At 42.0% G+C, this 17,589-nt stretch overlaps 1 protein-coding gene across 3 annotated transcripts in view; it reads right to left on the reverse strand.

The window, feature by feature from the left end:
• dhrs7b (dehydrogenase/reductase (SDR family) member 7B) overlaps positions 1-17,589 on the reverse strand; it is a 60,730-nt gene that overhangs the window by 36,019 nt on the left and 7,122 nt on the right. The window lies entirely within an intron of this gene.

Raw genomic sequence — 17,589 nt, forward strand, 5'->3', positions numbered from 1 at the left:
GTTTACCAGTCAACAATGATGTGTTGTATCTGAAGGCTGCCTTCTATGTTGTTTATCAGTCAACAATGATGTGTTGTATCTGAAGGCTGCCTTCTATGTTGTTTATCAGTCAACAATGATGTGTTGTATCTGAAGGCAGCCTTCTATGTTGTTTACCAGTCAACAATGATGTGTTGTATCCGAAGGCTGCCTTCTATGTTGTTTACCAGTCAACAATGATGTGTTGTATCTGAAGGCAGCCTTCTATGTTGTTTACCAGTCAACAATGATGTGTTGTATCTGAAGGCTGCCTTCTATGTTGTTTACCAGTCAACAATGATGTGTTGTATCTGAAGGCAGCCTTCTATGTTGTTTACCAGTCAACAATGATGTGTTGTATCTGAAGGCTGCCTTCTATGTTGTTTACCAGTCAACAATGATGTGTTGTATCTGAAGGCTGCCTTCTATGTTGTTTACCAGTCAACAATGATGTGTTGTATCTGAAGGCTGCCTTCTATGTTGTTTACCAGTCAACAATGATGTGTTGTATCTGAAGGCTGCCTTCTATGTTGTTTACCAGTCAACAATGATGTGTTGTATCTGAAGGCAGCCTTCTATGTTGTTTACCAAATGTATCTTAACAATGATGTGTTGTATCTGAAGGCAGCCTTCTATGTTGTTTACCAAATGTATCTTAACAATGATGTGTTGTATCTGAAGACAGCCTTCTATGTTGTTTACCAAATGTATCTTAACAATGATGTGTTGCATCTGAAGGCTGCCTTCTATGTTGTTTACCAAATGTATCTTAACAATGATGTGTTGTATCTGAAGGCTGCCTTCTATGTTGTTTACCAGTCAACAATGATGTGTTGTATCTGAAGGCTGCCTTCTATGTTGTTTACCAGTCAACAATGATGTGTTGTATCTGAAGGCTGCCTTCTATGTTGTTTACCAGTCAACAATGATGTGTTGTATCTGAAGGCTGCCTTCTATGTTGTTTACCAGTCAACAATGATGTGTTGTATCTGAAGGCTGCCTTCTATGTTGTTTACCAGTCAACAATGATGTGTTATATCCGAAGGCTGCCTTCTATGTTGTTTACCAGTCAACAATGATGTGTTGTATCCGAAGGCTGCCTTCTATGTTGTTTACCAGTCAACAATGATGTGTTGTATCTGAAGGCTGCCTTCTATGTTGTTTACCAGTCAACAATGATGTGTTGTATCCGAAGGCTGCCTTCTATGTTGTTTATCAGTCAACAATGATGTGTTGTATCCGAAGGCTGCCTTCTATGTTGTTTACCAGTCAACAATGATGTGTTGTATCTGAAGGCAGCCTTCTATGTTGTTTACCAGTCAACAATGATGTGTTGTATCTGAAGGCTGCCTTCTATGTTGTTTACCAGTCAACAATGATGTGTTGTATCTGAAGGCAGCCTTCTATGTTGTTTACCAGTCAACAATGATGTGTTGTATCTGAAGGCTGCCTTCTATGTTGTTTACCAGTCAACAATGATGTGTTGTATCTGAAGGCTGCCTTCTATGTTGTTTACCAGTCAACAATGATGTGTTGTATCTGAAGGCAGCCTTCTATGTTGTTTACCAGTCAACAATGATGTGTTGTATCTGAAGGCTGCCTTCTATGTTGTTTACCAGTCAACAATGATGTGTTGTATCTGAAGGCAGCCTTCTATGTTGTTTACCAAATGTATCTTAACAATGATGTGTTGTATCTGAAGGCAGCCTTCTATGTTGTTTACCAAATGTATCTTAACAATGATGTGTTGTATCTGAAGACAGCCTTCTATGTTGTTTACCAAATGTATCTTAACAATGATGTGTTGCATCTGAAGGCTGCCTTCTATGTTGTTTACCAAATGTATCTTAACAATGATGTGTTGTATCTGAAGGCTGCCTTCTATGTTGTTTACCAGTCAACAATGATGTGTTGTATCTGAAGGCTGCCTTCTATGTTGTTTACCAGTCAACAATGATGTGTTGTATCTGAAGGCTGCCTTCTATGTTGTTTACCAGTCAACAATGATGTGTTGTATCTGAAGGCTGCCTTCTATGTTGTTTACCAGTCAACAATGATGTGTTGTATCTGAAGGCTGCCTTCTATGTTGTTTACCAGTCAACAATGATGTGTTATATCCGAAGGCTGCCTTCTATGTTGTTTACCAGTCAACAATGATGTGTTGTATCCGAAGGCTGCCTTCTATGTTGTTTACCAGTCAACAATGATGTGTTGTATCTGAAGGCTGCCTTCTATGTTGTTTACCAGTCAACAATGATGTGTTGTATCCGAAGGCTGCCTTCTATGTTGTTTATCAGTCAACAATGATGTGTTGTATCCGAAGGCTGCCTTCTATGTTGTTTACCAGTCAACAATGATGTGTTGTATCTGAAGGCAGCCTTCTATGTTGTTTACCAGTCAACAATGATGTGTTGTATCTGAAGGCTGCCTTCTATGTTGTTTACCAGTCAACAATGATGTGTTGTATCTGAAGGCTGCCTTCTATGTTGTTTACCAGTCAACAATGATGTGTTGTATCTGAAGGCTGCCTTCTATGTTGTTTACCAGTCAACAATGATGTGTTGTATCTGAAGGCTGCCTTCTATGTTGTTTACCAGTCAACAATGATGTGTTGTATCTGAAGGCTGCCTTCTATGTTGTTTACCAGTCAACAATGATGTGTTGTATCTGAAGGCTGCCTTCTATGTTGTTTACCAGTCAACAATGATGTGTTGTATCTGAAGGCTGCCTTCTATGTTGTTTACCAGTCAACAATGATGTGTTGTATCTGAAGGCTGCCTTCTATGTTGTTTACCAGTCAACAATGATGTGTTGTATCTGAAGGCTGCCTTCTATGTTGTTTACCAGTCAACAATGATGTGTTGCATCTGAAGGCTGCCTTCTATGTTGTTTACCAGTCAACAATGATGTGTTATATCCGAAGGCTTCCTTCTATGTTGTTTACCAGTCAACAATGATGTGTTGTATCCGAAGGCTGCCTTCTATGTTGTTTACCAGTCAACAATGATGTGTTGTATCTGAAGGCTGCCTTCTATGTTGTTTACCAGTCAACAATGATGTGTTGTATCTGAAGGCTGCCTTCTATGTTGTTTACCAGTCAACAATGATGTGTTATATCCGAAGGCTTCCTTCTATGTTGTTTACCAGTCAACAATGATGTGTTGTATCCGAAGGCTGCCTTCTATGTTGTTTACCAGTCAACAATGATGTGTTGTATCTGAAGGCTGCCTTCTATGTTGTTTACCAGTCAACAATGATGTGTTGTATCTGAAGGCTGCCTTCTATGTTGTTTACCAGTCAACAATGATGTGTTGTATCTGAAGGCTGCCTTCTATGTTGTTTACCAGTCAACAATGATGTGTTGCATCTGAAGGCTGCCTTCTATGTTGTTTACCAGTCAACAATGATGTGTTGTATCTGAAGGCTGCCTTCTATGTTGTTTACCAGTCAACAATGATGTGTTGTATCTGAAGGCTGCCTTCTATGTTGTTTACCAGTCAACAATGATGTGTTGTATCTGAAGGCTGCCTTCTATGTTGTTTACCAGTCAACAATGATGTGTTGTATCTGAAGGCTGCCTTCTATGTTGTTTACCAGTCAACAATGATGTGTTGTATCTGAAGGCAGCCTTCTATGTTGTTTACCAGTCAACAATGATGTGTTGTATCTGAAGGCTGCCTTCTATGTTGTTTACCAGTCAACAATGATGTGTTGTATCTGAAGGCTGCCTTCTATGTTGTTTACCAGTCAACAATGATGTGTTGTATCTGAAGGCAGCCTTCTATGTTGTTTACCAGTCAACAATGATGTGTTGTATCTGAAGGCTGCCTTCTATGTTGTTTACCAGTCAACAATGATGTGTTGTATCTGAAGGCTGCCTTCTATGTTGTTTACCAGTCAACAATGATGTGTTGTATCTGAAGGCTGCCTTCTATGTTGTTTACCAGTCAACAATGATGTGTTGTATCTGAAGGCAGCCTTCTATGTTGTTTACCAGTCAACAATGATGTGTTGTATCTGAAGGCTGCCTTCTATGTTGTTTACCAGTCAACAATGATGTGTTGTATCTGAAGGCTGCCTTCTATGTTGTTTACCAGTCAACAATGATGTGTTGTATCTGAAGGCTGCCTTCTATGTTGTTTACCAGTCAACAATGATGTGTTGTATCTGAAGGCTGCCTTCTATGTTGTTTACCAGTCAACAATGATGTGTTGTATCTGAAGGCTGCCTTCTATGTTGTTTACCAGTCAACAATGATGTGTTGTATCTGAAGGCAGCCTTCTATGTTGTTTACCAGTCAACAATGATGTGTTGTATCTGAAGGCTGCCTTCTATGTTGTTTACCAGTCAACAATGATGTGTTGTATCTGAAGGCTGCCTTCTATGTTGTTTACCAGTCAACAATGATGTGTTGTATCTGAAGGCAGCCTTCTATGTTGTTTACCAGTCAACAATGATGTGTTGTATCTGAAGGCTGCCTTCTATGTTGTTTACCAGTCAACAATGATGTGTTGTATCTGAAGGCTGCCTTCTATGTTGTTTACCAGTCAACAATGATGTGTTGCATCTGAAGGCTGCCTTCTATGTTGTTTACCAGTCAACAATGATGTGTTGTATCTGAAGGCTGCCTTCTATGTTGTTTACCAGTCAACAATGATGTGTTGTATCTGAAGGCTGCCTTCTATGTTGTTTATTAGTCAACAATGATGTGTTGTATCTGAAGGCTGCCTTCTATGTTGTTTATCAGTCAACAATGATGTGTTGTATCTGAAGGCAGCCTTCTATGTTGTTTACCAGTCAACAATGATGTGTTGTATCTGAAGGCTGCCTTCTATGTTGTTTACCAGTCAACAATGATGTGTTGTATCTGAAGGCAGCCTTCTATGTTGTTTACCAGTCAACAATGATGTGTTGTATCCGAAGGCTGCCTTCTATGTTGTTTACCAGTCAACAATGATGTGTTGTATCTGAAGGCAGCCTTCTATGTTGTTTACCAGTCAACAATGATGTGTTGTATCTGAAGGCTGCCTTCTATGTTGTTTACCAGTCAACAATGATGTGTTGTATCTGAAGGCTGCCTTCTATGTTGTTTACCAGTCAACAATGATGTGTTGTATCCGAAGGCTGCCTTCTATGTTGTTTACCAGTCAACAATGATGTGTTGTATCTGAAGGCAGCCTTCTATGTTGTTTACCAGTCAACAATGATGTGTTGTATCTGAAGGCTGCCTTCTATGTTGTTTACCAGTCAACAATGATGTGTTGTATCTGAAGGCTGCCTTCTATGTTGTTTACCAGTCAACAATGATGTGTTGTATCTGAAGGCTGCCTTCTATGTTGTTTACCAGTCAACAATGATGTGTTGTATCTGAAGGCTGCCTTCTATGTTGTTTACCAGTCAACAATGATGTGTTGTATCTGAAGGCAGCCTTCTATGTTGTTTACCAAATGTATCTTAACAATGATGTGTTGTATCTGAAGGCAGCCTTCTATGTTGTTTACCAAATGTATCTTAACAATGATGTGTTGTATCTGAAGATAGCCTTCTATGTTGTTTACCAAATGTATCTTAACAATGATGTGTTGCATCTGAAGGCTGCCTTCTATGTTGTTTACCAAATGTATCTTAACAATGATGTGTTGTATCTGAAGGCTGCCTTCTATGTTGTTTACCAGTCAACAATGATGTGTTGTATCTGAAGGCTGCCTTCTATGTTGTTTACCAGTCAACAATGATGTGTTGTATCTGAAGGCTGCCTTCTATGTTGTTTACCAGTCAACAATGATGTGTTGTATCTGAAGGCTGCCTTCTATGTTGTTTACCAGTCAACAATGATGTGTTGTATCTGAAGGCTGCCTTCTATGTTGTTTACCAGTCAACAATGATGTGTTATATCCGAAGGCTGCCTTCTATGTTGTTTACCAGTCAACAATGATGTGTTGTATCCGAAGGCTGCCTTCTATGTTGTTTACCAGTCAACAATGATGTGTTGTATCTGAAGGCTGCCTTCTATGTTGTTTATCAGTCAACAATGATGTGTTGTATCTGAAGGCTGCCTTCTATGTTGTTTATCAGTCAACAATGATGTGTTGTATCTGAAGGCAGCCTTCTATGTTGTTTACCAGTCAACAATGATGTGTTGTATCCGAAGGCTGCCTTCTATGTTGTTTACCAGTCAACAATGATGTGTTGTATCTGAAGGCAGCCTTCTATGTTGTTTACCAGTCAACAATGATGTGTTGTATCTGAAGGCTGCCTTCTATGTTGTTTACCAGTCAACAATGATGTGTTGTATCTGAAGGCAGCCTTCTATGTTGTTTACCAGTCAACAATGATGTGTTGTATCTGAAGGCTGCCTTCTATGTTGTTTACCAGTCAACAATGATGTGTTGTATCTGAAGGCTGCCTTCTATGTTGTTTACCAGTCAACAATGATGTGTTGTATCTGAAGGCTGCCTTCTATGTTGTTTACCAGTCAACAATGATGTGTTGTATCTGAAGGCTGCCTTCTATGTTGTTTACCAGTCAACAATGATGTGTTGTATCTGAAGGCAGCCTTCTATGTTGTTTACCAAATGTATCTTAACAATGATGTGTTGTATCTGAAGGCAGCCTTCTATGTTGTTTACCAAATGTATCTTAACAATGATGTGTTGTATCTGAAGACAGCCTTCTATGTTGTTTACCAAATGTATCTTAACAATGATGTGTTGCATCTGAAGGCTGCCTTCTATGTTGTTTACCAAATGTATCTTAACAATGATGTGTTGTATCTGAAGGCTGCCTTCTATGTTGTTTACCAGTCAACAATGATGTGTTGTATCTGAAGGCTGCCTTCTATGTTGTTTACCAGTCAACAATGATGTGTTGTATCTGAAGGCTGCCTTCTATGTTGTTTACCAGTCAACAATGATGTGTTGTATCTGAAGGCTGCCTTCTATGTTGTTTACCAGTCAACAATGATGTGTTGTATCTGAAGGCTGCCTTCTATGTTGTTTACCAGTCAACAATGATGTGTTATATCCGAAGGCTGCCTTCTATGTTGTTTACCAGTCAACAATGATGTGTTGTATCTGAAGGCTGCCTTCTATGTTGTTTACCAGTCAACAATGATGTGTTGTATCCGAAGGCTGCCTTCTATGTTGTTTATCAGTCAACAATGATGTGTTGTATCCGAAGGCTGCCTTCTATGTTGTTTACCAGTCAACAATGATGTGTTGTATCTGAAGGCAGCCTTCTATGTTGTTTACCAGTCAACAATGATGTGTTGTATCTGAAGGCTGCCTTCTATGTTGTTTACCAGTCAACAATGATGTGTTGTATCTGAAGGCAGCCTTCTATGTTGTTTACCAGTCAACAATGATGTGTTGTATCTGAAGGCTGCCTTCTATGTTGTTTACCAGTCAACAATGATGTGTTGTATCTGAAGGCTGCCTTCTATGTTGTTTACCAGTCAACAATGATGTGTTGTATCTGAAGGCAGCCTTCTATGTTGTTTACCAGTCAACAATGATGTGTTGTATCTGAAGGCTGCCTTCTATGTTGTTTACCAGTCAACAATGATGTGTTGTATCTGAAGGCAGCCTTCTATGTTGTTTACCAAATGTATCTTAACAATGATGTGTTGTATCTGAAGGCAGCCTTCTATGTTGTTTACCAAATGTATCTTAACAATGATGTGTTGTATCTGAAGACAGCCTTCTATGTTGTTTACCAAATGTATCTTAACAATGATGTGTTGCATCTGAAGGCTGCCTTCTATGTTGTTTACCAAATGTATCTTAACAATGATGTGTTGTATCTGAAGGCTGCCTTCTATGTTGTTTACCAGTCAACAATGATGTGTTGTATCTGAAGGCTGCCTTCTATGTTGTTTACCAGTCAACAATGATGTGTTGTATCTGAAGGCTGCCTTCTATGTTGTTTACCAGTCAACAATGATGTGTTGTATCTGAAGGCTGCCTTCTATGTTGTTTACCAGTCAACAATGATGTGTTGTATCTGAAGGCTGCCTTCTATGTTGTTTACCAGTCAACAATGATGTGTTATATCCGAAGGTTGCCTTCTATGTTGTTTACCAGTCAACAATGATGTGTTGTATCCGAAGGCTGCCTTCTATGTTGTTTACCAGTCAACAATGATGTGTTGTATCTGAAGGCTGCCTTCTATGTTGTTTACCAGTCAACAATGATGTGTTGTATCCGAAGGCTGCCTTCTATGTTGTTTATCAGTCAACAATGATGTGTTGTATCCGAAGGCTGCCTTCTATGTTGTTTACCAGTCAACAATGATGTGTTGTATCTGAAGGCAGCCTTCTATGTTGTTTACCAGTCAACAATGATGTGTTGTATCTGAAGGCTGCCTTCTATGTTGTTTACCAGTCAACAATGATGTGTTGTATCTGAAGGCTGCCTTCTATGTTGTTTACCAGTCAACAATGATGTGTTGTATCTGAAGGCTGCCTTCTATGTTGTTTACCAGTCAACAATGATGTGTTGTATCTGAAGGCTGCCTTCTATGTTGTTTACCAGTCAACAATGATGTGTTGTATCTGAAGGCTGCCTTCTATGTTGTTTACCAGTCAACAATGATGTGTTGTATCTGAAGGCTGCCTTCTATGTTGTTTACCAGTCAACAATGATGTGTTGTATCTGAAGGCTGCCTTCTATGTTGTTTACCAGTCAACAATGACGTGTTGTATCTGAAGGCTGCCTTCTATGTTGTTTACCAGTCAACAATGATGTGTTGTATCTGAAGGCTGCCTTCTATGTTGTTTACCAGTCAACAATGATGTGTTGCATCTGAAGGCTGCCTTCTATGTTGTTTACCAGTCAACAATGATGTGTTATATCCGAAGGCTTCCTTCTATGTTGTTTACCAGTCAACAATGATGTGTTGTATCCGAAGGCTGCCTTCTATGTTGTTTACCAGTCAACAATGATGTGTTGTATCCGAAGGCTGCCTTCTATGTTGTTTACCAGTCAACAATGATGTGTTGTATCTGAAGGCTGCCTTCTATGTTGTTTACCAGTCAACAATGATGTGTTATATCCGAAGGCTTCCTTCTATGTTGTTTACCAGTCAACAATGATGTGTTGTATCCGAAGGCTGCCTTCTATGTTGTTTACCAGTCAACAATGATGTGTTGTATCTGAAGGCTGCCTTCTATGTTGTTTACCAGTCAACAATGATGTGTTGTATCTGAAGGCTGCCTTCTATGTTGTTTACCAGTCAACAATGATGTGTTGTATCTGAAGGCTGCCTTCTATGTTGTTTACCAGTCAACAATGATGTGTTGCATCTGAAGGCTGCCTTCTATGTTGTTTACCAGTCAACAATGATGTGTTGTATCTGAAGGCTGCCTTCTATGTTGTTTACCAGTCAACAATGATGTGTTGTATCTGAAGGCTGCCTTCTATGTTGTTTACCAGTCAACAATGATGTGTTGTATCTGAAGGCTGCCTTCTATGTTGTTTACCAGTCAACAATGATGTGTTGTATCTGAAGGCTGCCTTCTATGTTGTTTACCAGTCAACAATGATGTGTTGTATCTGAAGGCAGCCTTCTATGTTGTTTACCAGTCAACAATGATGTGTTGTATCTGAAGGCTGCCTTCTATGTTGTTTACCAGTCAACAATGATGTGTTGTATCTGAAGGCTGCCTTCTATGTTGTTTACCAGTCAACAATGATGTGTTGTATCTGAAGGCAGCCTTCTATGTTGTTTACCAGTCAACAATGATGTGTTGTATCTGAAGGCTGCCTTCTATGTTGTTTACCAGTCAACAATGATGTGTTGTATCTGAAGGCTGCCTTCTATGTTGTTTACCAGTCAACAATGATGTGTTGTATCTGAAGGCTGCCTTCTATGTTGTTTACCAGTCAACAATGATGTGTTGTATCTGAAGGCAGCCTTCTATGTTGTTTACCAGTCAACAATGATGTGTTGTATCTGAAGGCTGCCTTCTATGTTGTTTACCAGTCAACAATGATGTGTTGTATCTGAAGGCTGCCTTCTATGTTGTTTACCAGTGAACAATGATGTGTTGTATCTGAAGGCTGCCTTCTATGTTGTTTACCAGTCAACAATGATGTGTTGTATCTGAAGGCTGCCTTCTATGTTGTTTACCAGTCAACAATGATGTGTTGTATCTGAAGGCTGCCTTCTATGTTGTTTACCAGTCAACAATGATGTGTTGTATCTGAAGGCAGCCTTCTATGTTGTTTACCAGTCAACAATGATGTGTTGTATCTGAAGGCTGCCTTCTATGTTGTTTACCAGTCAACAATGATGTGTTGTATCTGAAGGCTGCCTTCTATGTTGTTTACCAGTCAACAATGATGTGTTGTATCTGAAGGCAGCCTTCTATGTTGTTTACCAGTCAACAATGATGTGTTGTATCTGAAGGCTGCCTTCTATGTTGTTTACCAGTCAACAATGATGTGTTGTATCTGAAGGCAGCCTTCTATGTTGTTTACCAGTCAACAATGATGTGTTGTATCTGAAGGCTGCCTTCTATGTTGTTTACCAGTCAACAATGATGTGTTGTATCTGAAGGCTGCCTTCTATGTTGTTTACCAGTCAACAATGATGTGTTGTATCTGAAGGCAGCCTTCTATGTTGTTTACCAGTCAACAATGATGTGTTGTATCTGAAGGCTGCCTTCTATGTTGTTTACCAGTCAACAATGATGTGTTGTATCTGAAGGCTGCCTTCTATGTATCTAACTTCTTCCTCTCAGGACTAATCAAATCAGCACTTTTCACTTTGTAAAGCAACACAATATCCCATCCATCCATTTTCTACCGCTTATTCCCTTCGGGGTCGCGGGGGGCGCTGGAGCCTATCTCAGCTACAATCGGGCGGAAGGCGGGGTACACCCTGGACAAGTCGCCACCTCATCGCAGGGCCGCAACACAATATGTGACAAGCAAATTAGGAGCAGGAAGTGATTATTATGTATTCAAATGTTGATATGATCACACTTACAGTATTTGTATCACACTTACAGTATTTGTATCACACCTACAGTATTTGTATCACACCTACAGTATTTGTATCACATCTACAGTATTTGTATCACACCTACAGTATTTGTATCACACCTACAGTATTTGTATCACATCTACAGTATTTGTATCACACCTACAGTATTTGTATCACATCTACAGTATTTGTATCACACCTACAGTATTTGTATCACACCTACAGTATTTGTATCACATCTACAGTATTTGTATCACACCTACAGTATTTGTATCACACCTACAGTATTTGTATCAGACTTACAGTATTTGTATCACATCTACAGTATTTGTATCACACCTACAGTATTTGTATCACACCTACAGTATTTGTATCAGACTTACAGTATTTGTATCACACCTACAGTATTTGTATCACACTTACAGTATTTGTATCACACCTACAGTATTTGTATCACACTTACAGTATTTGTATCACATCTACAGTATTTGTATCACACCTACAGTATTTGTATCACATCTACAGTATTTGTATCACACTTACAGTATTTGTATCACACTTACAGTATTTGTATCACACCTACAGTATTTGTATCACACTTACAGTATTTGTATCACATCTACAGTATTTGTATCACATCTACAGTATTTGTATCACACTTACAGTATTTGTATCACATCTACAGTATTTGTATCACACTTACAGTATTTGTATCACATCTACAGTATTTGTATCACACCTACAGTATTTGTATCACATCTACAGTATTTGTATCACATCTACAGTATTTGTATCACACTTACAGTATTTGTATCACATCTACAGTATTTGTATCACACCTACAGTATTTGTATCACACTTACAGTATTTGTATCACACTTACAGTATTTGTATCACATCTACAGTATTTGTATCACACCTACAGTATTTGTATCACATCTACAGTATTTGTATCACACTTACAGTATTTGTATCACACCTACAGTATTTGTATCACACTTACAGTATTTGTATCACACCTACAGTATTTGTATCACACCTACAGTATTTGTATCACACTTACAGTATTTGTATCACACTTACAGTATTTGTATCACACCTACAGTATTTGTATCACACTTACAGTATTTGTATCACATCTACAGTATTTGTATCACACCTACAGTATTTGTATCACACTTACAGTATTTGTATCACACCTACAGTATTTGTATCACACCTACAGTATTTGTATCACACCTACAGTTTTTACAATTGTACTTTTTCCTACATGTCGTCGGCCATGTTGCTTTTCAGGTGCATTTTGGGAAGGGTTCCATTAGTTGTGACCCGGGACGTGTAGGGTGTAGTTGTGACCCGGGACGTGTAGGGTGTAGTTGTGACCCGGGACGTGTAGGGTGTAGTTGTGACCCGGGACGTGTAGGGTGTAGTTGTGACCCGGGACGTGTAGGGTGTAGTTGTGACCCGGGACGTGTAGGGTGTAGTTGTGACCCGGGACGTGTAGGGTGTAGTTGTGACCCGGGACGTGTAGGGTGTAGTTGTGACCCGGGACGTGTAGGGTGTAGTTGTGACCCGGGACGTGTAGGGTGTAGTTGTGACCCGGGACGTGTAGGGTGTAGTTGTGACCCGGGACGTGTAGGGTGTAGTTGTGACCCGGGACGTGTAGGGTGTAGTTGTGACCCGGGACGTGTAGGGTGTAGTTGTGACCCGGGACGTGTAGGGTGTAGTTGTGAACCGGGACGTGTAGGGTGTAGTTGTGACCCGGGACGTGTAGGGTGTAGTTGTGAACCGGGACGTGTAGGGTGTAGTTGTGACCCGGGACGTGTAGGGTGTACTTGTGACCCGGGACGTGTAGGGTGTAGCTGTGACCCGGGACGTGTAGGGTGTAGTTGTGACCCGGGACGTGTAGGGTGTAGTTGTGACCCAGGACGTGTAGGGTGTAGTTGTGACCCGGGACATGTAGGGTGTAGTTGTGACCCAGGACGTGTAGGGTGTAGTTGTGACCCGGGACGTGTAGGGTGTAGTTGTGACCCGGGACGTGTAGGGTGTAGTTGTGACCCAGGACGTGTAGGGTGTAGTTGTGACCCGGGACGTGTAGGATGTAGTTGTGACCAAGGACGTGTAGGGTGTAGTTGTGACCCGGGACGTGTAGGGTGTAGTTGTGACCCGGGACGTGTAGGGTGTAGTTGTGACCCGGGACGTGTAGGATGTAGTTGTGACCCAGGACGTGTAGGGTGTAGTTGTGACCCAGGACGTGTAGGGTGTAGTTGTGACCCGGGACGTGTAGGGTGTAGTTGTGACCCAGGACGTGTAGGGTGTAGTTGTGACCCGGGACGTGTAGGGTGTAGTTGTGACCCGGGACGTGTAGGGTGTAGTTGTGACCCGGGACGTGTAGGATGTAGTTGTGACCCAGGACGTGTAGGGTGTAGTTGTGACCCGGGACGTGTAGGGTGTAGTTGTGACCCGGGACGTGTAGGGTGTAGTTGTGACCCGGGACGTGTAGGGTGTAGTTGTGACCCGGGACGTGTAGGGTGTAGTTGTGACCCGGGACGTGTAGGGTGTAGTTGTGACCCGGGACGTGTAGGGTGTAGTTGTGGCCCGGGACGTGTAGGGTGTAGTTGTGGCCCGGGACGTGTAGGGTGTAGTTGTGGCCCGGGACGTGTAGGGTGTAGTTGTGGCCCGGGACGTGTAGGGTGTAGTTGTGACCCGGGACGTGTAGGGTGTAGTTGTGACCCGGGACGTGTAGGGTGTAGTTGTGACCCGGGACGTGTAGGGTGTAGTTGTGACCCGGGACGTGTAGGGTGTAGTTGTGACCCGGGACGTGTAGGGTGTAGTTGTGACCCGGGACGTGTAGGGTGTAGTTGTGACCCGGGACGTGTAGGGTGTAGTTGTGACCCGGGACGTGTAGGGTGTAGTTGTGACCCGGGACGTGTAGGGTGTAGTTGTGACCCAGGACGTGTAGGGTGTAGTTGTGACCCGGGACGTGTAGGGTGTAGTTGTGACCCGGGACGTGTAGGGTGTAGTTGTGACCCAGGACGTGTAGGGTGTAGTTGTGACCCGGGACGTGTAGGATGTAGTTGTGACCCAGGACGTGTAGGGTGTAGTTGTGACCCGGGACGTGTAGGGTGTAGTTGTGACCCGGGACGTGTAGGGTGTAGTTGTGACCCGGGACGTGTAGGGTGTAGTTGTGACCCAGGACGTGTAGGGTGTAGTTGTGACCCGGGACGTGTAGGGTGTAGTTGTGACCCGGGACGTGTAGGGTGTAGTTGTGACCCGGGACGTGTAGGGTGTAGTTGTGACCCGGGACGTGTAGGGTGTAGTTGTGACCCGGGACGTGTAGGGTGTAGTTGTGACCCAGGACGTGTAGGGTGTAGTTGTGACCCGGGACATGTAGGGTGTAGTTGTGACCCAGGACGTGTAGGGTGTAGTTGTGACCCGGGACGTGTAGGGTGTAGTTGTGACCCGGGACGTGTAGGGTGTAGTTGTGACCCAGGACGTGTAGGGTGTAGTTGTGACCCGGGACGTGTAGGATGTAGTTGTGACCAAGGACGTGTAGGGTGTAGTTGTGACCCGGGACGTGTAGGATGTAGTTGTGACCAAGGACGTGTAGGGTGTAGTTGTGACCCGGGACGTGTAGGATGTAGTTGTGACCAAGGACGTGTAGGGTGTAGTTGTGACCCGGGACGTGTAGGATGTAGTTGTGACCCAGGACGTGTAGGGTGTAGTTGTGACCCGGGACGTGTAGGGTGTAGTTGTGACCCAGGACGTGTAGGGTGTAGTTGTGACCCAGGACGTGTAGGGTGTAGTTGTGACCCGGGACGTGTAGGGTGTAGTTGTGACCCGGGACGTGTAGGGTGTAGTTGTGACCCAGGACGTGTAGGGTGTAGTTGTGACCCGGGACGTGTAGGGTGTAGTTGTGACCCGGGACGTGTAGGGTGTAGTTGTGACCCGGGACGTGTAGGGTGTAGTTGTGACCCGGGACGTGTAGGGTGTAGTTGTGACCCGGGACGTGTAGGGTGTAGTTGTGACCCGGGACGTGTAGGGTGTAGTTGTGACCCGGGACGTGTAGGGTGTAGTTGTGACCCGGGACGTGTAGGGTGTAGTTGTGGCCCGGGACGTGTAGGGTGTAGTTGTGACCCGGGACGTGTAGGGTGTAGTTGTGACCCGGGACGTGTAGGGTGTAGTTGTGACCCGGGACGTGTAGGGTGTAGTTGTGAACCGGGACGTGTAGGGTGTAGTTGTGACCCGGGACGTGTAGGGTGTAGTTGTGACCCGGGACGTGTAGGGTGTAGTTGTGACCCGGGACGTGTAGGGTGTAGTTGTGACCCGGGACGTGTAGGGTGTAGTTGTGACCCGGGACGTGTAGGGTGTAGTTGTGACCCGGGACGTGTAGGGTGTAGTTGTGACCCAGGACGTGTAGGGTGTAGTTGTGACCCAGGACGTGTAGGGTGTAGTTGTGACCCGGGACGTGTAGGGTGTAGTTGTGACCCGGGACGTGTAGGGTGTAGTTGTGACCCGGGACGTGTAGGGTGTAGTTGTGGCCCGGGACGTGTAGGGTGTAGTTGTGACCCGGGACGTGTAGGGTGTAGTTGTGACCCGGGACGTGTAGGGTGTAGTTGTGACCCGGGACGTGTAGGGTGTAGTTGTGAACCGGGACGTGTAGGGTGTAGTTGTGACCCGGGACGTGTAGGGTGTAGTTGTGACCCGGGACGTGTAGGGTGTAGTTGTGACCCAGGACGTGTAGGGTGTAGTTGTGACCCGGGACGTGTAGGGTGTAGTTGTGACCCGGGACGTGTAGGGTGTAGTTGTGACCCGGGACGTGTAGGGTGTAGTTGTGGCCCGGGACGTGTAGGGTGTAGTTGTGACCCGGGACGTGTAGGGTGTAGTTGTGACCCGGGACGTGTAGGGTGTAGTTGTGACCCGGGACGTGTAGGGTGTAGTTGTGAACCGGGACGTGTAGGATGTAGCTGCACTTAGGCACACTTTGGACGCCATAAACACAGGAAGTTGCATCATAGACATCCTCTAAACAGGAAGTCCAAAAGTAAGTCCACTTATTAAAAGTTGTGGCTAAATAGAATTTTATTGCTCCATTTTTCCACACTTACTTTCAGAAACTATTTGTATTCTATTTCATCACAATAATCATCAAATGATTTCCTTTTTGACATGAAATCAAATCAATAGACTACAGAGTACTGCCATCTAATGTCTGGGAAGTGCAACTGCATTGTAGATGTGATCATACAGAGTACTGCCATCTAATGTCTGGGAAGTGCAACTGCATTGTACATGTGATCATACAGACTAGAATGTCATGTCAACCAACTGTATTGTTATTATTATTATCAACTGTATTGTTACAGTGACATTATTATTATTATTATTATCAACTGTATTGTTACAGTGACAACATTATTATTATTATTATTATCAACTGTATTGTTACAGTGACAACATTATTATTATCAACTGTATTGTTACAGTGACATTATTATTATTATTATTATTATTATCAACTGTATTGTTACAGTGACAAAATTATTATTATCAACTGTATTGTTACAGTGACATTATTATTATTATTATTATTATCAACTGTATTGTTACAGTGACAACATTATTATTATTATTATTATCAACTGTATTGTTACAGTGACAACATTATTATTATTATCAACTGTATTGTTGATAATACAGTTGATAATACAATATTGTTACAGTGACAACATTATTATTATCAACTGTATTGTTACAGTGACAACATTATTATTATCAAATGTATTGTTACAGTGACAACATTATTATTATTATTATTATCATCAACTGTATTGTTACAGTGACAACATTATTATTATTATCAACTGTATTGTTACAGTGACAACATTATTATTATTATCATCAACTGTATTGTTACAGTGACAACATTATTATTATCAACTGTATTGTTACAGTGACAACATTATTATTATTAACTGTATTGTTACAGTGACAACATTATTATTATTGTACTATATTTATTGCAGCCTTACCTCCATATTTGGAGTAAAATGACAATATAATATAATGATGTTAGTGTATTTCATGCAGCCTTACCTCCATATTTGGAGTAAAATGACAATATAATATAATGATGTTAGTGTATTTCATGCAGCCTTACCTCCATATTTGGAGTAAAATGACAATATAATATAATGATGTTAGTGTATTTCATGCAGCCTTACCTCCATATTTGGAGTAAAATGACAATATAATATAATGATGTTAGTGTATTTCATGCAGCCTTACCTCCATATTTGGAGTAAAATGACAATATAATATAATGATGTTAGTGTATTTCATGCAGCCTTACCTCCATATTTGGAGTAAAATGACAATATAATATAATGATGTTAGTGTATTTCATGCAGCCTTACCTCCATATTTGGAGTAAAATGACAATATAATATAATGATGTTAGTGTATTTCATGCAGCCTTACCTCCATATTTGGAGTAAAATGACAATATAATATAATGATGTTAGTGTATTTCATGCAGCCTTACCTCCATATTTGGAGTAAAATGACAATATAATATAATGATGT

The sequence above is a fragment of the Entelurus aequoreus genome, linkage group LG22 (genome assembly GCF_033978785.1).
Source record: "Entelurus aequoreus isolate RoL-2023_Sb linkage group LG22, RoL_Eaeq_v1.1, whole genome shotgun sequence".
Taxonomy (NCBI): Eukaryota; Metazoa; Chordata; class Actinopteri; order Syngnathiformes; family Syngnathidae; genus Entelurus; species Entelurus aequoreus.